This window comes from Eubalaena glacialis, chromosome 11, assembly GCF_028564815.1.
Source record: "Eubalaena glacialis isolate mEubGla1 chromosome 11, mEubGla1.1.hap2.+ XY, whole genome shotgun sequence".
NCBI classification, from domain to species: domain Eukaryota; kingdom Metazoa; phylum Chordata; class Mammalia; order Artiodactyla; family Balaenidae; genus Eubalaena; species Eubalaena glacialis.
This window is the reverse complement of record NC_083726.1, coordinates 28,857,698-28,879,983: the sequence shown is the minus strand read 5'-3', so window position 1 is coordinate 28,879,983 and position 22,286 is coordinate 28,857,698. Positions and strand designations below refer to the sequence as shown.

Sequence of the window (22,286 nt, the reverse complement as noted above, 5' to 3'; positions counted from 1 at the left end):
GATACATTCCTGCCTGAAGAAAGAGGTGACCTCTCAAGATCCTTTCTTAATCTCTCTCTCTCTCTCTCCTTCTCTCCCTCTCTCCTTCTCCTGTTTCTTAAAATCAATTTATCAATAAATTTAGACAGAGAGAGGGCAACAATATTGCCTGAATGAGATGCATATTTTCCCACTTGTACAAATGAATTATTCCAAGAGATAGCACAATTACAGTTCAAGGTATTACTAAGAAAAACCAGCTATATTTTTATTAGAATGAAAAAAATATCATTGCAGGTAAACCAATCTGCTATTTAGTCCTAAACAGAGCAAATTTGAATCATGCAAAAAAGGAATGCACAGCTTCTGGTGACTATAGAATGCATTACTAAAATCTTATTACCTATTACTAAAAAATTTATTACTTATTACTAAAACATTACTAGATGCCAAGATACATCATTCATAGGTTACTATTTGGTTACCTGAGAGATGAGAAGTTTAAACAATATAAGGGAAGGTGGCTCTGTACATCAGAAAAGATATGTTTCACAAAATGGGCTCACCAAATTTAAAGCACTGAATTAAGGAATTTACAAATCCGCCCAATAAAAGCACACATGGAAAGAATCTATGGATCGCCTCATCTACTTCTTAAATACCTAAATATAGCAGTGTTTCTCACTCTGGACCCAAGGGGTCATGAATTACATAAAATTTTTAAATTTTGGAATATTTACGTTAATTGTATATTTTTACATTATTTTACAGTTGTAACAACAGAACTGTATCAGTTTTCTCTTGCTGCTGCAACAAATTACCACAAACTTGTGGATTAAAACAACACGAATTTATCATCTTCTAGTTTGGAAGGTCAGAAATCTGGCATGGGTCTCATTGGGCTAAAATCAAGGTGTCAGCCATGCTGGGCTCCCTTCTGAGGGCTTTAGGGAAGAATCCATTTTCTTGCCTTTTCAGCTTGGAGAGGTCATCCACATTCTTTGGCTTGTGGCCTCTTTCTTCCACCTTCAGGCCAGTGATGTAGCATCTCTCTAATGCTGCTTCTTTTACCACATCTCTTTCTTTGACCATAGCCTGGAAAGATGCTCCAAGAATAAGGATTTGGGTAATTAGATTGGGCGCAGCTGGAAATCTCCCTACTTCAAAGTCTTTAAACTTAATCACGTTTGCAAAGTCCCTTTGATCATATTTACAGTTTTGGGAGATTAGGGTGTGGATGTCTGGGGGCGGGATGCAATATTCTGCCTAACAAAAGAACTCTTTTTATTTATAATTGGTAACTGAAAAAAAGTTTCTTAGAATAAGATTTTAGCTTCATAAATCAGCATTTTTCAAATTGGAGTAGGTGGACACACAATCCTGAATATCTACAGTATTTTTCAGATATATTGTAGTTTGAGAAACACAGACATTTAGCTTTTTCCATCAGTTTGAGACCTGCTGTCTAAGCAGAGATAGGATTCCTGTGGAAACCAGTTAACTATGTTTAGCTCTACCACCGAAGACTCCATCAGATAGGGATGCCACTTTGTAAATTCGTGTAAATACTTTGAATTCAAGAGGGTCCATGTTAAGGAGTGTGGATAGTACTATACAGGATATATTGCCATTTCTAGAGAGACAACTCAGTAATCATTTTCTACTATTGTGTATCTGTATCATCATCACCAAGTAGAAAGAAGAGTCCATTAGACACTCTTCCAGAATAACATGGGAAAAAGACTCGTACTAAGGGGGTGTAGAACCGGAGGAGCTTACACTGCCTGCTCTCCTCCCCCCATGACTTTATGATATGAAAGAAACAACACCTCTTTGTGCAACCAACATTACAAACAGACCAATCAGCCACCTTGCAAATGAAGGTGTTATAAAAGGACAAGAAGCCGGGGGATGGCATTACAGACAAATGGAAAAAAGATATCATAGGGGACGGTGGTTCTTAACCAGGGGTCCATTGATTAACTTCTGAGGATCTCTAAACTCCTAATATTCTGACTCTTTGTGAATTAGGAGAAAGATCCTTCCATTCACAGGATTCTCAGAGGTGTATGACTCCCAAAAGGTTGAAAACCACTGTTCTCACATGGAAGAAAAAGTAACCTGAGAATTTTGAGAGTTAGGACAACCAACCAATAAAATGGAAAATTGGGATGAATGACTGGGAAGAGGAGAGGGAGGGCGGGAGTTATATTTGTATGTTCACATGCGCTAACGTTCATGAAACGATTGTCTCCAAAATGAATGGGAGAAGAAATGGAAAGCGTGCCGAGCTTTTGACATCACCAGCTGCATTTCTCTCTTCCTCCCCCGACAACTGCACAGCCCAACCCTGCCACCTGGTCCTGCTAGCAACGTGGCATCTGGCCTTTGCCTTCGGTTCTTGACACTGCTCAGGACAGTGGTCTCAAATATGAAGGGACTGCACTTCTAAGACCCTAGGAGCTGAGATGTTCTAAAGACAAAATTACACACACATACACACATGCAGGTACATGGCCTTTTGTAAAAGGGGCCATTACTGCACAAAAACGTAATGTGAAGCTTATTAACAGCTCCCCCAAGGTCCCCTTCCTATCCTATTAACCCAAAATAGAAAGGAAAAAAAGAGAGAACCACTCTGAGATGCACTTTTTTTTTTTTTTACAGCACATTTTTAATGGTACAGTTTATAACCACCACCACCCCAAAAGAGAATGCATCACCAGCAAAATGCAGATGGACTCTATCCCAGAAGTAGAAGCGGGGTGGAACCAGTCTTCTGGAAATATTTACTCACATTTACCTATGTTTACTGTGTTAAATGCCAAATTCTACAACTGAGTCAACACACACTGATCTCTCACTGTGTCTTTTTAATCACTTTCTCTCACATAAATAGTTTGGGTTTCCAAATTTCTGCTGTTCCATTATAAATACAGCTCATTCACATTTTGTTAAAACACTCCATGCTACTTCTTGGATTCCAATTACCCAACAGAAGGTGCATTGAATTTGCCTGGGAAACAAGGACAATGTCTGTTTGTAAAAATTTATGGCATTCCCTCCCTCCCCTCAGAGTGTTTTAGACATCTAAGAAAGTCAAACCCTGGGGGAAAATATAAACAAGCTGCTTGGAATAGACACACAATTACATATCCTATTTGTAAAAACTACTGCCGCCATCTTGCCAGGCAATGCAAAAAGAAAACATTTATCCCCATATAACTCACACAAACATTTTTTTTTTTCCTTCATCCTCACCAATGTCTAAATGGCTTAAATGACAAATACATCATTTGGTGGAAATAAACCACAGTTGCAAGTGTTAAGATTCCAAGTGTAAACTGGTCACATTGCATCTTACTTTTATTGATAAGTGAGGCGGTAAATATTAGAGGAATCAATAAGCTTCACAGAAAATGATAACACGAAAATTCTAAGAATAGCAGAGCAAGAGAATATATTTTAATAATCCTTTCTGGTGGTTGGAAAATGCATTTAATTCCCTAGAAAGCAAGAGACTTTATCATATATATGTATGCATCTGCATATACACATATACATATATATCTTACATGGGACCTTGCACGTGGAAGCACCTCAAAGGTTAAATAAAATTGATTACATAGTGTGCCCAGAGGAAAGAATTCAAGATTTGGGATCAAACAGATCTGGGTTGGAATTCTGTGTTTGCTACTCATTAGCTATTTGATTTGGGACAAAAGATGTTACTTCTCTGAGCCTTGATTGCTTTCCTCAAGTATAAATGTGGGAAATAATGCCTCTCTTGTAAGAATTGTTGAGAAGACTGGCTTGTACCTGGCACATGGTGGGCACTGGAGAAATGAAATCTGTTAGCATTAATCATTAAATTGCTTAATTCATTCACCCGACGCTCAGTTCCTACTCTCTCCCCTGCACTGTGCCTTCACGGGACCCTAGACATACTTTGATCTTAGTGTACTAGGTATACATTTTAACTCACATATTTTTTTTTCTATTGCTCAATATAACTTACATTTTGAACCCTGATTCTGCCTGTTGGTAGATACCTAAGCTCAGGCATCAAGGGCCTTCCTTCATCTTTTCTTTGGGGTTATGTCATGATTTAGAAGGTGATATAAAGAAAGGTATAGTTTTTCTTTAATGTGATGACTACTATTATCCAAATAATGCGATGAATACTGCGACAGTGGGATAATGATACTTTGAAATATTAACAGCCCTTCTTCTCTAGAACCCCTGGTTTTGGCCCCTTTTTAGCATTATGGGATTCATTGCCAAAAGGCTGTTACAGCAAAAAGCAGAGTAAAAGGTTTTGAGTTTCAAAAGCCTGGGCCTGAGGACATAGAGATGACAGGATGGGGTTAGAGTTAGACTTCCTACACCCTCCTCCCACCCTCCACCCGTCTCACCGACTGTTGAATAACATTTCCTCAGCTTGGGGGGAGTTAACAAGAGTCGCAATAAACACAGGAGAATTTCTGTGCAACCGGCTCTGCAAGAAGGGCCCACATGCAGAGAAAGACGGAGTGACAGGGCTCCCGAATGACCCTGAGAGCTCCAGTAATGGAGGGATTCTTGCTTCCGTCTCTTGTGGAGCCTGGGAGGAGCATCAGAGCCCACAGAAGAAATGCCAGCACACTGCATCTAGGAGAGCCTCACTGAGTTAACAGAAGGGGCTCATGTTTCTGAGAGCGATCCAGAAAGAGACAGACCTTGGCACCCTAAACTTTCCCATTGCCCAGCACAGCCTGGGAACATCTATGACTGTGTGCCCAGGAAGGGCACCAAAGCAGGGAATTTGCTAAACCTGAGAGGCCTTCAAAGATGGGAAGGAGAGTAGGAATTCCCTGGTGATCCAGTGGTTAGGACTCTCCGTTCTCACGACCAAGGGCCCGGGTTCAGTCCCTGGTTGGGGAACTAAGATCCCACAAGCCGCGCGGTGCGACCCAAAAAAAAAAAAGATGGGAAGGAGAGTGATATTACAACCACCTGTCTGGACTGACTACCAAAGGAACAGCGGAGACAATGGGCATCAAGTAGAGGTCAGCAGGAAGAGGTGGTAGCCAAGACCACATTTCCCAACCCAAGTGCTCTGGGTTTACACGAGCCGTGTAAGTCACACGTGTTTAGACATAACCCCAGAAAAGAGACGGGAGAAGTACCCTGCTTTACCTGAGCTTAGGTATCCAACAAGGCAGAACGAGGGTTCAAAATATAAGGTAAATTGGTTAATATAAAAAAACTCTGTGAGCTGAAATGCATACTGACTGCACTAAGATCAAGGTATGTCCAAGGTCCCACGATTCCAAAGAGAAGAGGTTGGAGAAATCAGAATAGGGCAGCTTGACTTTAGCACTGAAGATGGAAAGGACTTCCACCTGGGATCCGGAGTGCCCTGCACAGAGGGAACATCTGTGCAGAGGAACAAAGCTAGAAATGGTGAATTGGGGGGATAGTCAGTGATTTGGTGTGGCTGATCTTAGGGGACAGGTTGGGGAGTTGTAGGAGGTCCAGCTGGGAAGGAAATCCCAGAAGATTATTATTCACAAGCTCTAGTCCTTTAGAAGGAACATTCTGGCAGATTTGGAAGGGAGAGTGAGAGGCTTAAAATTAGAGGCCGCAAGTCCAAACTAGCTCAGACAGAAAATGAAAAGAAGTGACTACAGGAGAAAGCACATAAGAATGAAGCTAAAGAAGACACCCCAGCACCTGGGAGGAATAAATACAGAGGAAATAGATTTAAAGGACATTTAGTTCACTAATAGGAATCCCAGTTGTGTATCAAATTTTGGCTTTGCTTCTCTTCTAGACTTTAGCAATCACAATCAGAGTGGGACACAATCACCCGAACTGATTAAGACTGTGGTAGAGTCTGTTATGCTAGCTCTCACTAGCCAAGAACACATGGTACACTAAGAACACACGGGAAAAACATGTTTGCACATGGTCCTATCATGGATTTTTATAGACCTTTTATTTTTAGAAAACATTTTAGTGATAATAAAATTGTAATGGAACAACTCTGCACAACCATGATTAAAAGACTGTTCTGGAGTCATGCTGTCCTTGAATTTGATTACTGACTCTACCGCTTCGCAGCTGTGTGACACTGGGCAAGTTACTCAGTTTCTCTAAGCCTTAGTTTCTTCATCTGCAAAACAGGAAAGATAATGGAACCACCTCTTTAGGTTCTCATCAGAATTAAATCAGGATAATATATCTGAACAGTGCCTGGCATTTACTAAGTGCTACTGGCTGTTATTCTTTTGAGGATTGAGACAATCCATGTAAAACACTTAGTGTGCTGCCTGGCACAATGTGTGAAATCATTATATGCTGGCCATCACCATAATTATTAGCCGAAGTCACTCAATAAACCCTTCTCCTTGTCCAGCCACCAAGAGGGCAGCAATGGTAGCAGCAGGGGAGTGGACTCTTGCTGCTACAGCAGCTGTGCTAATAAACACAGCTTCAGCTGCTATTGAGCTGTCCTCCCAGATGAAGCTGGACTTGATACTGCGCAACTCTGATAAGGGAGGGGAATTACCTCCTACAAAAGCCTTTTGGAAACTCAGAGTGAGGAGCATCCTTCTCCACGTTCCTTCCCTTTTCCTGTTGGAAGAACAGAGCCAGGCATAGGGCGAGGCCGGGAATGCTTACCTGCTAACTGAACGGCTCTCAATATCCCGACGCTGCACAGTCCTTACAGAGAAGTACTGTCAGTCTCCTCGTGGCCGCTGCAGTCAGGCAGCCATGGTTGCTTTCCTCTCCCTCCTATGGAGCTGAACGTTAGTCCTCCCAGGATGTGGCGATGACACCCTTTATCATGTCAAAGAATTTCCGCAAGAAGGCACCTCAAAAATCCATACAACTTGCATTTTTAAATAGACTTTATTTTTAGAGCAATGTTAGGGTCACAGCAAATTGAGTGCAAAGTACAGAGATTTCCCATAGACTCCCTGTCCTGACACAGACAGGCACAGCTTCCTCCACTATCATCTCCCACAAAGTGATTCCAATCCTCGAACCTACACTGACACATCATTATCGCTCAAAGCCCATAGATTACATTAGGGCTCACTCTTGGCGGCATATATTCTATGGGTTTGAACAAATGTATAACAACCGGTATCCATCATTCTAGTATCATACAGAATAGTTTCACTGCTCCCAAATCTTTGGTGCTCTGCCTATTCACCCCTCCCACTCCCCTCTGATCTTTTTATCATGTCCATGATTTTGCCTTTTCCAGAATGTCCTATAGTTGGAATCATACAGTATGTAGCCTTTTTAGTTTGGCTTCTTTCACTTAGTAATATGCATTGAGATTCTCTCCATGTCTTTTTATGGCTTGATAGCTCATTTCTTTTTAGCACTGAATAATATTCCAATGTCTAGATGTACTACAGGTTATTTATCCATTCACCTACTGAAGGACATCTTGGTTGTTTCCAAGTTTTGGTAATTATGAATAAAGCTTCTATAAACATTCGTGTGCAGGCTTTTGTGTGGACAAGATTTTTCAGCTCATTTGGGTAGTTACCAAGGAGCATGATTGCTGGATCACATGGTAAGAGTATGTTTAGTTCTGTACGAAACTGCCAAACTGTCTTCCAAGGTGGCTAAACCACTTTGCATTCCCACCAGCAATGAATGAGAGTTCTTGTTGCTTCACATCCTCACCAGCATTTGATGTTGTCAGTGTTCAAGATTTTGGTCGTTGTGATATGTAGGTAGTGATATCTCATTTTTGTTTTGATTTTCAGTTCTCTAATGACATGTGATGTTGAGCATCATTTCATATGCTTACTTACCATCTGTATATCTTCCTTGCTGAGGCGTCTATCTGGGTTTTGCCTATTGTTTAATCAGGTTTCTTTTTTTTTTTAATTTTCTTATTGCTGAGTTTTAAGGGTTCTTTGCATATGTTAAATAACAGTCCTTTATCAGATATGCCTTTTGCAAATATTTTCTCTCAGTCTGTGGCTTGTCTTCTCATCTCTTGATAAAACTTACGTTTTCACATTTATTGCAAATATCTTCCTTTGCAACAAGTCTATTGCTATTGCTTTTTCTGTAAGCCATGAAAAGAACACAAAAAATGACAGAAAAGGAGACCACAATGAAAGAAACAACACACATTGCAGACACACTCAACTCAGGAAGTACAGATTTGTAGCCATTGATCAAACATGTATAGAATAGTTTGCTGGACCAGATCTTATTGGCTGAGAGCACATGATAACACTCAGAGTATGGAAACAATATGTGACCACAGTGTGCTGTAATAGATTATTATATATATTTTATTTTAGGAAAATACTTCAGAGACAAATATCATTCTGATGAGTCAACCATGTAAAACCACGATAAGGAGAATATTTTGGACGGGTGAGGAAGGAGTTTCTGGGACCCCACTTTCCTTCTGAAGTACTGCCCTTCCAACTTGAAACAAAGGCTGACTGGAACAAAGCAAATGGTCTTCATGGGATCCTGAAGACCTCCTGAAACCAGATAGAAATTTATCTTGATTTGGTTAAGGAAGCCAAGAGTGCATAAATCCCTGAATCTGTCATAGAAGAAGAAGGATATTCTGCGTCCGATATGGTCTTTGTGCACTGTGCTCAAGAGCATGGAAATTTCCAAGAGAATATTCCCAGAGGCAGGTCTTGGGTCACCTAAGTGCATTATGTCTGACACATGGAAATTGTACACGAAGGGATTTAGGTGTTGCCCGAATCATGCAGAAAGCTTGGAGATACTTGTCTCTGTTATGCAATGCCAAGTGTCAGACACACACGTTCACAAATTTATATGGAAAATGCTGAGCTCTGATATTACACATAGGCAAAACGCTTATGGAGGTCTCTTGCTGTTGGAAATTTCAGCTGTTAGGAGGGTCTAGGGCTCAAGATGTCGCATGGGGGAGGGGCCGTTTCCTTCAGCCATTCTCCCTCTAATCCAGCACTAAGGAAGGGCTGTGCAATCCTCAAAGTCTAGGAAATGAATCACAGGGGTCTTCTACCTTTAGGAGAGCCTATGCTCACATTATCATAATGTTACAAAGGCCAACACAAAAGGGTGTGCAGACTCTCCACTCACTTTCAAATATAGAAAGCTGTGTTAAATATGCTCTTGGGGAACTCCCTGGCTTTCCAGTGGTTAGGGCTCCGTGCTCTCACTGCTGAGGGCCTGGGTTCGATTCCTGGTCAGGGAACTAAAATCCCACAAGTCACGTGGTGTGGCCAAAAAAAAGAAAAAAAAAAAATTCTCCTGGAGCTGGCCTTTCAACAGAGTCCCCCAACTCCAAGCTGGAAGTTGACCCAGCAGAGAATTCTGATACACACCCTTTCTTTGTCCCTTTCTTCCAATAGCTCGTCAAGTAGAGGAAACAGTAAATCAGAGTACAGAGCCATCTGGGATTGATCACACCAGCTTTTAAGAACCTTGCGTCTTAGTCCTATACTCAAAAATGCATGCTGGCCTTTATGCCAAATATCAACAGTCATTATAAAGGCTAAATTCTCTGTTTTTACTTTCCCTTCAACAGATTATATTTGTAATATCATAATATAATATGATTTTTGTAAGTTAAGACTTTAAGAAATACACATAGTCAGAGAGTATAAATTAAAATGTGACAAAGTTCATGGGTCTAACCTCTTGATTTTTTGAGAAAGAGAAACTAGATTCAGTAGAGATGAAGTGACTTTCCCCAGCAAGTTTGCGATAGATACAGCTCTATCAAGGATCTCATTTAAGCACAAAGACATAGTATAATGGACTCTTCCTGCCTTTGCGCTCCAAAATCCACTCACCCTTCTCTTGGTTTCCCAATTTTCCTTAGGGGAACACTACACCCCCCCAAAAAAAACCCAGACACATAGGTACTTTTTCAGTCCATGCCATTCCAGTGGAGCAAGTGATACAAGCATAAAACAGTTAGCACACAGCATTTACTCTGATCACAATAATTGGTTCAGAAATCAGCAAAGCTGCAATCAGAACAAGAGACAAAATGAGATTTTTGCTGGTGATGCTGACACAAAGACCTTTACTCTTCCCATAGAGTTGAAGTACAAGGATGTAAGAACGGGAGACACTATAGCTCTCCTAGAGCCACAAAAGGCCAACCTATACAAGATTGAAACCAACACACAGAGGAGAACAGAAAAAGAATATGTTTTCCTAATCCCTTTATCAAGCCATGCCTGAAGCCGGCCTAAGCCCTTGAGTTTTCAGATACATTGAGCCAATAAATTCCTTTTCTAACCTAGAAGTTGTCTTTGAACTTTGCATTCTTCTGCCCAAAACACCCTTCCTCCAGATAACTACATAGTTAACCTTTCCTTCAGATCTTTATTTAAATGTCACCTTCTCAATGAAACATTTCTTGATGATCATATTTAAAATTGCAACCCTCCTCTTCAACATGTCTATTCTCCTTCCCGCCCACCACCCACGTAGCACTTAACAGCATCTAACACTCTGTGGATTTTATTTACTTCCTTCATTGTCTGTTTTTCCACTAGAATGTTAGCTCAATGAAGGCACAGATCTTTGCTGTGTTCAATGCTTTATTCCCAAGCTCTGGAAGAACCCCTGGTACAGGATAGGCACTCGATAAAAATGGGTTGAATTAGTTAATTAATTTAACATATTGCCGATCAATGATTTTAATTTTAAGCATTTTGCTGATGGTCATGATGGGGATGGGAAATGACCACAATGGCAAACATGGACAAGTTACAAAAGTCTCAGAACCTGACAATGATTTCATTGTCTTTCTTTCTGATCTGTAGAATCTGACTCCCCACTGAGCAGGTTACCTGAAATCCCAAAGACCTCAGCTTTTTCTTCTAGAACACTGAAATTTGACTTCCCCCTCTTCTGGCCCTTATCTTTCAGGAGAGTCCTCTCTTTATCAAAGAAACAAGAAACACACTAGGTGCTAACGTCATCAAAATTGAGGAATTTGCATCTCTGACACCCACAGAGATCAGAATAATATATTTTCTGACTCTCAGAAGAAGATCTCTTAGGAATTTTCTCACAAGAACAAGAAAGATAAATGAGTACATTTTCTGTGATTAACGCTCCCTCCCACACTACATTTCCAATGGCTAAGATGAGAAAAAACCCAGAATGCAGCCCTGCAAGATGCCATGAATATCTACCTCCTTGGCAGCTGCAGGGTAGAGTATAACTTTTCCTGTCCCTTCCCGTGTTCTTTCCTCGGACTTCAAATTAACACCTAGGCCCCAGGAAATTCTCCAAACTCTCTGTGGCAATCTAAAACTGATTGTGTTACATCACTTTTTGATGGCTTTTTGAAATACACCATTTCTTAGTCCAAAATGAAATAGTTGGCAAAAGCAGGCTGAAGGACAACTCATTTTGTTGTGAGTAGAATTAAGAGCAATAAACCTGCAACCTTGGTAAAACTTAAGCACCACCTTTCCTTTGTGAAAGCAGACTTAAATAGACAAAGACCAAATTTTTCCATGAGTGTTTAGGTCCTCAGCTAGGGTGCAGTTGACAGGATAAACACAGATTAGTTAATCATTATTTCCTGCCATTTCCTGATTATCATTATCCACTAGAATTTGTTAACAAGATTATCAAGTGCGGTATGCCAAGTAAGAATGTAAGAAGACATCATTAACCCACCAGCACCAGGGCATGGGTTTCTACTAGTAGGGATGGATTCCCACCGAACTTATCACATATTCCATCCCAGTCTCCTCATCAACATCCTCACACATCTGTGAGTTGACTGGCTAAGACTGAGGTATAAGTGGAGGACACTGGTTCAGACAGGCTTCTGACCCTACCTTCGACGTTATTGGAAGCATGATATATAATACTCGGAACATTTCAAATGGAGCCAACATTTCAACTTTTGCAAACCTTGATTACTCACTACCATGAACAAAGGCTTGTGCTAGCGCTCAGCCTTAAACACAAAATTGACCATTCTTCTAGCTTCCTAAGGGGGCATATGGTGTAGATCAGACAGATGACTACTCTCTAGAATTTAGTGTGTGCTCTTGTGTGGGGTATAAGGGGTGATTCAGTGGTGAGCAGAGTGCGCCAGATCTCTTCACTCACAGACTTTAAAGTAACATGGGGGAGACAATTCTTAATCAAATAATCTCATAAATATCAGGTACCTTTTAGTACGAGAGCTATGACAGCTTAATCTGACTAGTGTAAGAATGGGCTCTCTTCTCTTCTCCAGCATCCTACGTGTGGTTGAAGTTGCTCCTTGCCATGTCTTCTCACAAGGCTTTCAGGATTAAGCGATTGCTGGCCGAGAAACAAAAGCAGAATCGTCCCATTCCCCAATGAATTCGAACGAAAACTGGTAATAAAATCAGGTACAACTCCAAGAGAAGAAACTGGAGAAGAACCAAGCTGGGTCTATAAGGAGCCTCGCATATGAAGTGGCACACATTTATGCTATGTCAAGGTCACTTGCCTTTTACCATATCACTCTGAGAACATCACTACTATATGAACAGTTGGATGTGTTTTCTTGCAAGATGATTTTTTCTCTTTCTGTTGGTGTTTCTTCTCCACTAGTGCTTTGGTTTAGTAATAAATCCAGGGATTGGCACCAAAAAGAAAAAAAAAAAGAATGGGAAACAGGGAAGGCTCCCTTGGAAGGGATCATGGAAGGCTTCCCCGTGAAGTGATTTTGGAGTGAGATCTGGAGAATGAGTGACAGTTAAACAACCAAGTGCAGCTGGCAGACAAACCGGGGAGGGCACGGCTGGCAAAGACTACAGTGGGAGAGGTCTTGGAGGGCAATTAACTGAAAAGAGCCTGTGTGGCTACAGCACAGAAAGATGGAACAAAGACCAGTTGCACAGATTGTGGGGTTTGTCCAGGAAATGACAGTACACTACTACCCAGGCTGGAGAAAAATGTGCATGGCAGGAGACAGAAAAAGCTGAAAATAATGATTGGGACTCTTCAATTTCTGGAAGAATATGCAAAGCAGGTTAGAGGGTTTGAACTGTATTTTATAGGCAACAAGAAATCATCATAGGCACATAGGGATGGGGTCACACCTGTTTAAGGGTGATTGTTCTAGAAGCAATATTAAAATGGATTTTGGTGAAGTGAGAGAGAGGAGAGAAGGAAGGGATAATGATTAGGGGGAAATTTGGATGGCCAAGCGAGGAGCAACGTCTTGAACTAGGACAGTGGGAACCATATGAACGGAACAGGTGTAGAGACAGTGTAAAGTAGAATCGACTCGTTTTGTGGATATAAAGGGGTGTGGGGGGAGACAGAGAGAAGAGAAAAAGATCGAAATGACGGAAACAGGCTGAGCCTAAACATTATGAGGAGGACGCCAATATCAGAATTTGGCAATAAGAGTCAGAGGCTCGGGGATGTCAGACTGGTTTCAGATATGCCATAATGAAATCTGGGGCAGACAAATCGCTAATTCAGATAAGCTGGCATTTTTCAAAAGCTCTGTTTGGAAATAAAGGAACACAAGTCATTCAACCAACAATATTTTCTGGGTACCTACTATATACCAGGCATTATTTTATACACTGAATAGAATTAGAAATTAGACTTAATTTCTGCCTTCATGGAATATGACTTGTATATGAAAGGATGTTTGGCAAAAAAAAAAACCCCACAGAAACCCAAAGGTCACATGATGAACCTCCAAATAAACCATAAACCAGTGATATATAAGTGAGACAACAGTTCAAAGAATTGTCCATTATCTAGTAACAAATTTGCGAAGGATAGCACTGTGAAGGTTAAGGCTCTCCTCTTAGGAGAGACATGAGAATGCAAATTCAAATCACCAGCTATCATCAAAGGGGAGGTAGACCTTAAAATCTCCTTGTGATTTTCATCCAAGAATTTAGAGGACACAGCAAAGGACAGGATAAATAATAGCTTGTTCTTTGGAAAAGAGAAAGAAGACATAGGGAAATCCCACTAGCAAGGACACTTAAACATCTTGGCCCTTCATCAACACTCAGAGTATATATTGAATTTCAGGGAAAAAAATAAACCTTTGTCATTCTTACTTCCAAGTAGGTGCCAAAATTATCTCATATTGGAGATCCTAGGGCTCTTAGCCCTTATCATTTTGGGAAATAAACAGATAATGGACAAAATATAATATGCTAACTAAAATTATCTTCAAAAGGCATGAAAAACAAAGGATCATTAAAGGCTCAAAATAAGAAAACAAGTCTGGGGAACTGTACTCAACATTTTGTAATAACCCATAAGGGAAAAGAATCTGAAAAAGAATAGATATATATGGATAACTGAATCACTTTGCTGTACACCTGAAACTAACACATTGTAAATCAACTATACTTTAATTTTAAATGTATATATATTATATATAAAGAAAAAGAAAATATCTGAAGCAAAATAAAATATTTTTGATTAATTTAAAAGCTAAAAACCAAACATATATACACACACATATATCTACATATATATCTCTATATACAGATGTAGAGATATATAAAGGTTAGATTGGTATAAATATATATAAAATTAAGCCAAGATATTAAAAAAAAATTTAAGTAGGAGATTAAAGCTAAAATATCTATATTATGCAGCCTGTCAATGAGTTATTAAAAATCTGGTCTATTTAACTAGCTGATGCTAAAGTTCTTTAGTGAAGTAAGTCAGAAAGAGAAAAACAAATACCGTATACTAACACATATATATGGAATCTAAAAAAAGAAAATGGTTATGAAGAACCTAGGGGCAGGACAGGAATAAAGACGCAGACGTAGAGAATGGACTTGAGGACACGGGGAGGGGGAAGAGTAAGCTGGGACGAAGTGAGAGAGTGGCATGGACATATATACACTACCAAATATAAAATAGATAGCTAGTGGGAAGCATACGCATAGCACAGGGAGATTAGCTCGGTGCTTTGTGACCACCTAGAGGGGTGGGATAGGGAGGGTGGGAGGGAGACGCCAGACGGAGGAGATATGGGGATATATGTATATGTATAGCTGATTCACTTTGTAATAAAGCAGAAACTAACACACCATTGTAAAGCAATTATACTCCAATAAAGATGTTAAAAAAAAAAAAAAGTTCCTTAGAAGAATAAATGTGAGAGAGCAGTAAGAACATGTTGAAAAATAATTCTAATACGGGTGTAGAGGGAGCTTACTCACTAGTTACCAACACTACTTCAAATCTACAATAATTAAAAACAGTGCAGATTAGGCAAGAAGATTGATGAAATAAGAGTTCAGACATAGACCCAAGTATGGGAATTCAGTGAATGAAAAAGGTTCATTTCAAACCAGGTGGAAGGACTGATCAGTGCCTACATACATGGTGTCAAAATAGTAAGAAACTCATTTAGAAAAATAAAGTATGATCTCCGCAGAAAAGGAGCAACTTGATGCCATTGATTTGGCCCCAAGAACCTTTTCGCTCTGATTTTATCAATACAAACAATTTTTAAAAATCATAATTTTACCAACACTGAATGAATTTTCCTTGGAAAATTTTCTGGAATCAAACTATTTTTATTTTTCCTTGATGAATTTGCTATATAGCATAATTAAAATATTTCTCTAATTATCACCATTTCCATTTTTATCTTACCAAAAATTATTTTCATTGAGACCAAAAATTTATTTTTCATGTAAATCTTATAATGGCTTACAGAACATTGCTTTACCCTTATTAGATCTTACTAATTAAAACTTCTGGGGCTTCCCTGGTGGCGCAGTGGTTAAGAATCCGCCTGCCAATGCAGGGGACACAGGTTCGATCCCTGGTCCGGGAAGATCCCACATGACGCGGAGCAACTAAGCCCGTGTGCCACAACTACTGAGCCTGGGCTCTAGAGCCCTCGAGCCACAACTACTGAGCCCGCATGCCACAACTACTGAAGCCCGCGGGCCTAGAGCCCGTGCTCCACAACAAGAGAAGCCACCGCAATGAGAAGCCTGCGCATCTCAACGAAGAGTAGCCCCCGCTCGCTGCAGCTAGAGAAAGCCCGCGGGCAGCAACGAAGACCCGACGCAGCCAAAAATAAATTAATTAATTACTTAATTAAAAAAAAAAAAAAACTCTTAGCTTTTCTCTATGGCTTTTATCAAGTCCAATTTTTTCCAAGTCAAATACTGCAGATATAAATTTGTCAAGAAGATTTATTCTTCTGGAAGCAACTAGTTAGTAACTGATTTTACCATGTGCACTTGTAACTGTCAGCTTTAATTTGTGTTGATTACAAAATGGTGGGGGTCAAAACATCTTACATCAGATTCCCACCTCACAATTTATACACAAATAAATTCCGGATGGATTAGAATTTGTACAATAAGCACAAATAACAAAGGAAAACATAGCTGACTATATATATAATATAACCTTGGAGCAAAGAAAGCTTTTCCATGCATAACTCAAAAACCTGAAGCCATAAAGGACGTTTGACTCCCTTTCCCATCCCAGATGAGCTATAAGACTAGCATTTTTCAAATGTTCCATGGAGGGTGATCTAGGGATCTAAGAGTCAGGGTTGCTTGCCATGGGAGGGGGTGGGAGTGAGGGGCTGATTAATAACAGATGTAGGTGGGGACAATGGATATTCAAAGGGTCTGTGGAAAATATATGTGGCATTGGAGTTTTTAAATTATTTTCAAATATTGTTTATCATTCTAAATGTAATATATTATCACAATTAAAAATTTAAAACAATCCATCAAGTTTAACATAAAGTAAAATTATCCATTACCTCTCAACCTACTTACAGAGATACCTACTGTTGATAATTCAATGAGAATCATTCCAGGTCTTTTTTTCAGTTTGTTCAGCTTTTTACTTATTGTCCTTGGAAACGGGAAGTCCAGGTTTGTTTGTTTTTTAATGCAAGTACAACGTTCTCAGATACTCTCTATCTCTCACACATATGGTTTTTTGATAAAATCATAATATACAAAGTTGATCTATCTAGTTTCATGGGTTTAAATACTGTTTGTACACATCTGGGCACACTTCAAGAAGAGATGGAAGGAAGGAAGGAATTGAGACACTCATCAGTAAGCAGCGATTATTACCAAATTGCTACTTTAAAAATATTTTCCCTTTTTTAAAATCTTTTTTTCTCTTTGATATGAAAGAAATACATGTTCTCCTTAAGAAACACAGAAAAGCACAAGAAAGAGTCACCCATAATCTACCATATAGAGCCAACCGCTGTATCTTTTCATGAAGAAAGACTCTACATTTAATAGACCCCCGAACGGCTGTGGTCCACAATCTTACGAAGCCAGAGTTCAAAAAGAAGGTCCCAGCACCGTAAGATAAAGTGGAGTAGGTAGGAAGTTACAGACCACACACTCAGTACCCCCTGACAAACAGGATGAGGAGGAAACAAAAACGTGGTCGGTGACTTTGTTTGAAGAAGAAGACACTATTCAAACTAAGAAAGGCAGAGCTCCGAGCAGAAACAGACACCAGTTATGGGATGGGCAGATCCATTTCTGTTGGCTCAGATAAGCTTCCAACCTTGAGCTGTGAACCCAAGGCTGTGGATTGGCAGAGGGCATCTGCAAAGTGAAAACGCCGCAATAAGAAGCTTTATCATCAGATTCCTCCCACCCCAACTTTTCCCCACAGATTTCCACTTAAGCTGAACAGACACCCGTGGGACATTTCAAACCTGAAGTTTTTGTTTAAAGGTCATATAGGTGTTGACTGTGGAGAGACAGAGTGCAGAAAAGAAACTTTAGCAAGAACTTCAAAAACTGGTTCCATTTTAAGCTAGGAAGGAAGGGAAGTGCCTCAAATGGTAACATGAACAACTTTTTCAGATAAAGGGGATGACAATACTGGGGTTGTGGAGAACTTCTCACCCAGCTAAACTTATCCTCAGACTTTAGAAAGGATCAGAAAGATGAATTGAGCACCCACTCTGTGGTTCTGCAAAAAGCTTAAGGTAGGGATCAAACATTTTCTGTAAAGAGCCAGATAGTAAACATGTTAGGCTTTGCAGGCCATCCTACAGTCTCTGAAGCAACTACTCAGCCCAGCAGCAGTAGCGAAAAGCAGCCACAGATGTTATGTAAGTAAGCGGTGCGGCAGGGTGCCAATCAAACTTCACTTCTGGACCTTAACATTTGAATTTCATAGGATGATCTTGTGTCACCAAAGATTCTTCTTTTGATTTTTTCCAATCATTCAAAAATATAAAAACTCTTCTTAGCTTTGTTAGTTGTACAAAAACAGGTGGCCGGCTGGATCTGGTTCCTGGGCTGGCCCGTCGTTTCCTGACCTTTGGTCTAAAAGGAGAGTTTCTGCCTGAGTTTATGTTCTAACAACATAGATAAGAGCAGATTGCAGAATCAGGAGGCTTTTTTTTTTTTTTGGCCATGCTGCGCAGCATGTGGGATCTTAGTTCCCTGACCAGGGATCGAATCCACACCCCCGGCATTGGATGCATGGAAACTTAACCACTGGACCGCCAGGGAAGTCCCAGGAAGCATTTTAAATGGAGAGGCTGCTTAGATGCGGGGAGTCCAGCTGGTGGAAGAAATTTTGGTGGCTGGCAAATCATTGGGGATTGGGGCAGGGTTGTGGGGCAAAGGGCACAGGAGGACCTCCCAAAGGGACTGGTACCGGAGGTGTATCTCCATGGAGCTGGCCTGTAGCATCAGGGGAGAGAGGGGTGAGAAAATGCCTCCCTATCCAATTATGCATGCTCTACTTTCCCAGTGAATCAGGCCAGCGAAAAGATTAGCGGCAGCAAAGTCAAATTTAATTCGAAAGACCTTTTTTTTTTTTTTGCATAAAGATGAGGCCCTACTTTGTACAGAAACAAAAACTAACAGTTCTCAGATCACCTCCACTTCAGTCCGTATTTGTTTACCTGTTGCACCAGGCTCTTACGCAAATTCCAGCAGCCACTTCAAAATAAGCTTGAGCTTGGCCTCGATGGATTTCTCTCTCCTTTGCTGCAGGCACAGACCACTTCTACTGAAGAGAGAAAAATACCAGCCCTTCCACAGCCGCTGGCCCAGGAGTCCCGGGCCTGCCTGGCAACGAGCCTCTTTGCTCCCTCTCCAGCTCAGGCCTGCCATTACCTTGCCATTGAATAGTCTGGTAGAAGAGTTCAATGCAGGGTTTGCACTTTCCCAGCCATTAGCCAGCTGCCAATGCACTTCATTATCTTAGGAGTGTTTTGTACATCAAAGCATGCCCCCAAACAGTGTGATCAAGTGGAAGTAACAGTGCCTGGTCAACATTATAACTTGCAGCATTTTTTTTTTTCATGGATATAATGCCATCTGGCACCCAGGAACAGCCAAGGCCAGTGATGGAAAAAACCCTGCCACCCTGTTTTGTTTACTGGTGTAACAGTTAATCCTGATAAAGACCAAGGCCTCAGAGCAACTGCCCTGTTGCTATCTTGCATATCTATTGTCTTACACAGGGCAAGCTGCCCTGAACCTGCAAAATCAGAGGTTGCACGTGACGTTGCTTGGGGGGAAAATATCCAGGAGACCTGGGAAAGGGGGCATTATTTGTCTCTTTGTTTAATTGTTTAGCAAACAGACACACACACACACACACACACACACACACACACACACAGACACAGGAGAGGACAAGGATTTAAAGATCTTTAAAGATCTCTCCTTTCCAAGCTACAAGACTATCTGGGAAACATCAATTACCTGGCCTTGAAATCCCCTAACTAGACTCTCTTTAAGAGCTTTAATATCTTCTACACCTACCCTGCTTTCAATAATTTGGAAAAATCCCTCCCACTTTGGATTAGATCATAGAGCACCAACCCTCTCCCAAATCAGAGACTCCTAAACTGATTTCTGGTAACAAACTTCTCCATGAGGCTTTCATTGCTCTCTTAAAATTAAGAAGAAAAACAATTTTCTGAAGTGACAGCTAACAGAGGTTCTGAATAAAACTCATCTGCAGCACACGCAAAATCCTGCCTTCTCAGAAGTTGCTTTTCAATTGACAAATTAGGAAAGAAAAGACCATGAGTATCTCATTGCTTTTATTTTGACATCAATCTTCAAAGCATAGAAGAACAAGACACAAAATGGCCAACAATCTCCTTCTCTGCTGAAATGAGGACCAGTGGTCGGGTTTCTGGTACGTTTCTTTCCCCCCGCAGTCTCAAATGCAGCTGCTTCAGTGCTCTGCGGCTGTTTATAAACTCTTCAATGACTTTTCCACTCGTTACGCAAACCCCTCCCTCTTCCTATCTCCCCTTCTAACGTCCCCCTCCCTGCTTCCATCTCTGCAGGAGGGAAAGCCTGAAATTTCGAGTAGGACTTTTCCTTCTCTGGGTTAGGTTCACATTGAGGAATGATTTTGCAATCTCCACATGAGCAATTATGTAAGCCTTCCCAAAGCATGGAACATTTCTAGGGCAATTGTTGCCTAAACATAGTTGTAAGAATCTAGATGACTTTAAAAATAAGGAGATGTCACTCAATTTCAAACCTGTGGATTGAAATTTTCTCGAAAAATCCAACTTGATCTACCTTCTCCCACTGTGTTTCCCTTCACAGTCATAAACTGTAGTAGAATTATAACACACGTTAGGCACCAGGTTGCTATTTTAGGCTGGCATGGAAATGGCTCAGAGAAATGAAGCTCCTAGTAGCCAGCATTAAGAACAAAGTTCTCTGACCTTCAATATCTTCAATACAATGACTGTCTTCCTCACTTCTATTCTTACCCTAAGAATCAGTGGAAAAGAAACAAAATAAGCCAGAAAGGAGAGTAATTGAAACCTTTGGCAAAGTGAGAAAAAAAGAGTACACGATATCCACACCATCCAAAACATAGTGGTCAGATATCACAATTTGAAATATTCATTTATAATATGTGTTTTATACTTCACATTTTATAAAATGCTGTGAATCTCTTGCTCTAGAAACAAACATTTGCAGGAAGAAATTTTCAAAATCATCTTTTATAGATGAAGAAACATTAAATCAGCCGTCAAAGTAACTTAGTTAATGGCAGAGCTCAAATTGAATCCAGGACTTGTAACTACTAATGTACTGCTTTTGCCATGGCATGCATGCACTCATTCATTCATACATTCAACAAGCATCGGTTGACTGCCTACCATGTACCAGATATAATGGCATATACTGAGAATACATTTTATAAGAGTGAATAAGAAGAGATTCCTGCTCTCAAGGAACTCATAATCTAATAGTGGAGATAGGCATATAAACTAAGAATTGCAACAGAGAGTAGCAGACACTAAAATAGAGAGGGTGGTACAGTGGTGGCAAAAAGAAAAAATAGATAAGTTTTATCAGGAAAGGTCTTCACGATTCTGGTGACATTAATGTTAAAATAGTGACCTGCTATTTTGTTGAAGAAGTCAAATAAGCTTTTGTTGTCGAATTATCCTAGAAAGAGAATCTATTACTTATGACATGCCTTAAATTCCACTTTAGGTAAAACTTAATCTGTCTTGTGCTTCCTCTGATTATTCTGGATTTGTTGGTGCATAATTTTAAAGAAGTGGATCTCCGTGGTTTTCCCATTTAGATTGTTCTAAAGTGACGTGCACTGCAGGATTTGGCCGACATGCTAAGCAGCTGAAATTTGGGAAGGAGTGGGCAAAAGGAGACTAGTTCAGATGAGAAAATTACACATAATTTCTTTCCTCCCATTTTGTAAAATTCTTAGACCTGCAGTCGTTAGGGATTAAAAAGAACTTTAAGCAAATCCCTGCTTCTGCAAGGGTTTTTTTTTCTTCTTCTTCTTCTTAAAATTTTTGAATCTAAGTCCAAAATATAAATTTCTAAACTGACAATTCCATCATAATTTCCTTGCAGAATTAATTACAGTCTTAAGGGGATGTCCATTAATATCTTCCTAATAGTACTTTGAGAGTCTCAAATGTTCATTATTCTATTTGTTTCCACAACCAAGTAAATGTTCTAAGTGGAAAGTTAGTGACTACCTTGAGTTGGTACCTGAGAACCTGATTTTGTGCAAATGTAGTGAGTGGGGAGGAGAATGATGTTATATTATAGCGCTTACTTTGAGTCTGGCTCGAAAGGCAAGACAAACTCTCCATCTGCTTGAAACCCAGCGTACCTTCCAGAATCTCTAATTCAGCACCTACCAGTCTCAACCTAGGCAAAATCAGCAAGGTAGAATAATATTCTTATATGATAGGATTGCCTTATTTTTTTCTCTCTGAATGAGTTTTAAAAAGAAAAACAAAACTCAAACTGCAGTTAGGGATAATAATTTCCTAAAGATCTTCCCTTTCC

At 40.1% G+C, this 22,286-nt stretch overlaps 1 pseudogene; it reads left to right on the top strand.

Annotated features, from left to right (window-relative positions):
* The first annotated feature begins 12,258 nt into the window (after nucleotides 1-12,258).
* LOC133101151 (large ribosomal subunit protein eL39-like) lies at nucleotides 12,259-12,414 on the top strand (annotated as a pseudogene).
* The last annotated feature ends 9,872 nt before the right edge of the window (nucleotides 12,415-22,286 follow it).